Source organism: Silene latifolia, chromosome 4 (genome assembly GCF_048544455.1).
Source record: "Silene latifolia isolate original U9 population chromosome 4, ASM4854445v1, whole genome shotgun sequence".
NCBI classification, from domain to species: domain Eukaryota; kingdom Viridiplantae; phylum Streptophyta; class Magnoliopsida; order Caryophyllales; family Caryophyllaceae; genus Silene; species Silene latifolia.
In genome coordinates this window covers 108,934,729-108,940,728 of record NC_133529.1, presented here as the reverse complement: position 1 = coordinate 108,940,728, position 6,000 = coordinate 108,934,729, and positions in this window count along the sequence as shown.

Sequence of the window (6,000 nt, the reverse complement as noted above, 5' to 3'; positions counted from 1 at the left end):
AGCCATACTCCGTGTATGCCTTCATACCCACTCCGCGGTGCTACATTTCATTCTTTTATTCTATAAATGCATCATTCCTACATTAAACACCAAATAGTGGAAGTATTGCCATTTAAGCATAAAAGGCATATAATTAATATAAATTAGCACGAAAACCGTATCAAAAGTAACTAAGGAGAGACATAAATATGTATATAATTATGACTTATCATGCGGACTCACTGGTGAATGTTGGAGTGCAACAACATCAGCAACTGATAATTTGGGAGGTATCGGACATGTCGTCTCAGTTATTTCAGCTAATTCAACATGATATGGGAGGCGTTGTGAGGCCTCGTTATGCTCCTTTTTATGTATTTTAGGTTGTTTTTATTTTTGGACTTTATGCTGTTTGTTTTTTTGGGTTAATCTTGCTTCGTCTTTCACCAAAAAAAAAAATCAAAAGTACTCACAAATAATGTTGTAAAAGTAGCCACCTTTTGGTCAATTCTTAAACCCTACACCCAGGTATAAGGTACTTCATACTCTCTTTCAAATCTACAACTTCTATAACATATAAGCAACTACCATCTACAACTAATAACATTCGTTCTCCTATTTCAAATATACAACTTCTATATTCACCAAATAAATTACACATTTATGGACAAATTTAATTTTTCATCCATCCTATTAAGACAAATAGATTAAAATTATAGATTTGATGAGATTTTAACAAACTTGTAAATTGAGTAATTTGAAAAAGAAGAACAAACTTACTGTGAAAGATGTAGTGGGTAATTACTATTTTTTTTTTCTTCTATAAATATTATTGGAGTATCCTGCTCCTTACTCTGAAAGGAGGATATAACTTACCATTTTGGTATATGTATAATTGACCGTAAATAATGGAACAATTTACAGCATCATTTTCATCTTTTTTACTCCAACACACTTTAACTACATAAAAAAAATCGTGTGTGCACTCGCCATGTAACAACCCGAATTATATAACAAAGGAAAAATGTACAATAAAGGAATAATCAGAGTATAACACTGAAGGTATTCTCTTTGTTATGATTTATCATGCATCCAAACAACGACGAGTATTCAACCTGAGAGTGGGGGTCGACAATCAGTCGGGAGTAATTAGATGCTCTCCCAGTCATGTTTACAATAATTGAATGTAACCAATAATCAATAACAATTGATATGTAACACCAGTAAACATGTGAGACCATATAAACTCATGAAAACTCGACACCAACTTATCATTGGACAATGATATGATCAGACAACCATTTATAATGATAACTCCGGGTTAGACAACATGAGACGACACACGACGACAAACCATGTTATGACACCACTTAGAATCTTAGGATCACCAAACTCAATGCGAATACAACCAAACAAAACAACTACTAGAGCGTATAACGAACTGCCTCTAGCTACGAGCACAGTGTATAGAATGAACGCCGTTAGAGCTATTGACGAACCTCCTCTAACTGCTAGATCGTTTAACGAACAACACGAACTGCAGCCATCGGCCTGTAGACCGATTAACGAACTGCATACAAGGTACTATGTACATCGTATAACCATTGCCTATATGCCTAAGACCTGGCCAGACCTCTCGATGCAATAATTGTACACTGAACGACACTCGGAGAATAGAGCGATTAACGAACTGCCTCTGCTACCCCCCACCCCCCGCCCCCCTTCGACCATAAACCATACAACCATCCGCGAAGGGTATAATTTGTTCATTCCGACAGTATATAATTGATACTATCGTCATCTATACAACAAGCCAACCAATAAACGCACAGTATAACTGACTGTACCAACAATGCATGAACAACATCATGACATAACTCATAGAATAATATAACTGACTGTACAACTTATCATATGAATAGAGTAACCAACGACTTATGCAAATATCTTATGATAAATGAACAGCACATAACATGTGAAACAAGTATTAACAATCAATTTTATAGTAATTCCAGCTATAACTTAAACTCTAAATGCGAGGTTACATTTACCTTGCCTATAACTTTAACATATATCCTGAGGTTATACTAACCTTAACCATAACCTCGACATGAAATTCAAATTTATACTAGTAACTCGTATTCCAAAGTTATAGTAGCTTCAGCTATAACCTTAATTCATATTTCCAAGGTTATACCTGTTTCAGCCATAACTAGAGTAACAACCCAAAGTTGTACTAACTTCAGCTATAACACTCAAATTATCATCAAGGTTGTACTAGCTTTAGCTATAACTTTGAATCCCACTCTTGGTCGCCTATCAGGCCGCCACTAGGGTTTCATTCGTAAACCATAATTGCGCTCATGACACCCAAAACTAACGCATAAACAACATATGATATATTATCAAAACATTAAAACATGTTCAAACATGCGAAAACATAATTAAACATGATAATAAACAATCAAACATGTACCAATCATACAAAATAATCATTAAATCGTATTGAGCACATCAATTGGCATAAACACAATTAAAAAAGAAACACCTAGTTACCTTTTTAGAAATTAACAATGCGAATTAATGAAAACCTTCATGAAAGACACGACCATCAAATCCTTGTCTCCAACACGTGACATCATCCCAAAAATCGACTTTAAAGAATACCCAATTTCAAATCCATGAAAGCACCCCAAAAGATTTTTCTTCCTCTTTACCCATTAAAATAAGAGACCATAAAGATAGGTCTAAAGGCTCCATAAAAATATTTGGAGATAAATATGTTGTAAAGATATGAGCAAGAATTATGAAAATATAATTTGTCTATGAGTTTGGAAGAATGAAAGATATTCAACAATGGAATCAAAGGGAGAAAAGAGTACAAAAGAGAGAAAAACAGAGAGAGAGCATGCGTGAGCAGCACGCACAAAACAAAAGAATTGACCTAGTTGCTTGCTAGATTAAATTCTATTTATAAAGGGATTAACTAATGGGTTTTGGGCCCATTAGCTCATATAATGGATTATCTGATTACAAATTGGATTGGACCATATTAAAACATAAGGAGAACTTATATAAGAAAAGTAATTATTATATTAAAATAGCAAAATCGTACCCAAACATTATTATTATTATTATTATTATTATTATTATTTTTGATAAATGTAAGTATATATAAAAAAGAAGAGTCACCATACAATGAGGCCTAGACTTAACATCAAGTCGACACTATGTCTAGCCCCATATCACAACTAATGGCCGAAAGACCAAAAACAGCCCAATATAACAAAAACAAAACATCAAATTCTGATACAAAACCATCAGAAATTGTTGTAAGGAAAAACCATAGATTATCCCTATTTTCTATCTTTCCCCCTTTACTTCACCTGAGATATGTTCTCGGTTCCCGACAAAAATCACACGGGGAATCAACATCCCATTCTCAGAAGCTTCTGAAGCCAATTCTCTTCCCTCCGATCAATCTTCCTTCTATCCACACCTCGAAATCTCATTTTCAGCTCCTCCATAGTTATTCGAGCAACCTTATTTGGCCGGATAAGAACTGAATCATGCTTGCTTAAATTTCTTTGTTGCCAAAGATGATAAATGCATCCGTTTAGAGCGGCATCAAGATTACCCAATTGTAACTGAGATCCAGTCCGTCCTAGGCGTCGAGCAACCATGTTATTGTTAGGAAAAGTTATTCCAATCCAGGCTCCGACATGGCGGATGGTACTTCTGCTATAAGGGCACTCGAAGAATAGATGGTCCATGGTTTCTGACGACCCTCCACATATACAACAGGTAAAATCATCACAGATCCCCAAATTATATAGCTTACTTTTTGTATTCATATTCCCATGATGATAAATCCAAGCTAAAAAACCATGTTTTGGGATAGTCCAAGAATTCCAAACTGAACTTCATGTGCCTTGATTCAAAGAAAATCATATCCCTTAGCAATAGTGTATCCAGAATGATCATTAGGTGTCCAAGTCTTTGATGATAGGCTTGATATAAATCCATCTTAATGTAATACTATGGTTTTCTATGTCTATGGGTACTCTATCGAGAGGGCATACTCTGTCGAGTAAGTATGTTTTTATACGAAACAATAGTCTGCCTGATGGGTACTCGATTGAGTATGTATGACACTCGATCGAGTAAGGGGCACTCGATCGAGTAAGTCCCTTACTCGATCGAGTAAGTTGGTTAAGCGGGTTGTTTTAGCCGGGTTTTGATAATAACGCGTGATTAATATATAAAGCCTTCCGTCACCTTCTTTATCACTTTTCACCTTTTCTAAAACCTTTCAAAAAGAAAACAAGTTACGTTGCTTTCATTCGTGGCGTTGCTATCAAATCCCAAAGGCTACGGTTGTCGATCGTCGTGTTCTTTACGCCGTTGAGTTCGTCGTGTCGAGAGTAAAATCCTTGTATAATTTTTATATTGTTTCGTTGATTTTGTTTAAAACCCTAATTGGGTAGATTGGGGGTTTTGGGAGTATAATGTTGATTAGATGGTAATTGTATGATTATATGTGGTTATAGGAGGAGGCTTCGTAGAGGAGCATTATTGATTAGCTGCTTGTGACGGTCTCGTGATTGCTTATTCCAGGTAGTATTTCCCTACTCGGTTATTGGTTACATAGTTGTTGTTGATGGTTGTTAATGTTGTTGTTTCATATCGTATTGGAATTGGAAATTGGTGATTGTGTTGTATAATGTGGTTGGTTGTATAATTGTCTGTGGTTCTCGAGGTGCATCCTCGTCTGAGTGGAGTCACTTGCGGGAGTGACTTCACGCCCTTGATTTTCCCTCTGTGGAACCCGCTACATAGGGGATGTGCACATTAAGGAACATGGGTTATCCCTTGGATGAGGTGAGCGGGGCTTAGGTGGGAACAGCTGCGGTCCCCCACTGGCGGCGAGGAATATCTGTTACGATAGGTATTCTGGCAGGAATACACACTTTAGTGTGTAATCAGGTGTGTGGAGTTGTGATGGAGGTTGGGTAATTTGTGTACTGTATCTGTTGTATTATTTTGTGTAATCAGTAACTGACCTCGTTTAAATGTTTTAAAAACTGTGGTGATACATTCGGGGATGGTGAGCAGTTATTGAGTAGGTATGAGATGGACGCGCATGAGATAGCTGGGTTGAGTCATCACAAGATGTCTAGAAGTCTTCCGCTGTGTTGTTAAACAGTTATTTACTTAAGTTGGTTTGGCATTTTTGGAACAGTTGTATTTTCATTTAACCATTTTTGGTTTGTACATGTATCACTTTAAATTTACTTAATAAAATACATTTCTTTGTTGTCTATTTGATATATATTGCCTCGGGTAACCGAGATGGTAGCATTCACATGCATTAGGTGGTCCTGGTAAGGCACTTGGTGTATATGGGTGTTACAAAGTGGTATCAGAGCAACGATTTTGGAACCTTTAACTAATGAACCCAATGAATCTAGGGAGTCAAAGTAAAATGAACCCGGGTAGGAGTTGTTAGGAGCTAATGTAAATGCTTGGGAGACGTCCTAAAGTCGCGATCTCGCCCTACAACTTTGAACCGGTCACTATGGGGTGTGTCATGGGATCGCTATGTGTTTATTTAAGTTATGTTGCATATCTATATTGAAATGTGTGGTATAAATCGGTGGATAACTGAATGTGGAGAATGGGGAATGTGGTGGCGAAAGGTGAGTAAGTAGCATGATTATATGTTGAAATGAATAAAGGAATTGCATGATGATTGATTTCTAATGTGGGTTATTAGAAACATGTAAAATAGGATGTTGATTGTTGTATTTACGCGCACGTATTTATATATATTGTTGTTGTGGGAAATAATTGAGTTGAACATGCGGGTAACTTACGAGTCAGCATGACTCGATTGAGTGGGGGGCACTCAATCGAGTAGGTGAGGGACTCAATCAAGTGAGTAGGACTCGATCGAGTGACGTGTATATCGTTTTTGGACAGTCGCTGCTGTTTTTTGGGCACTCGATCGAGTAAATTGGG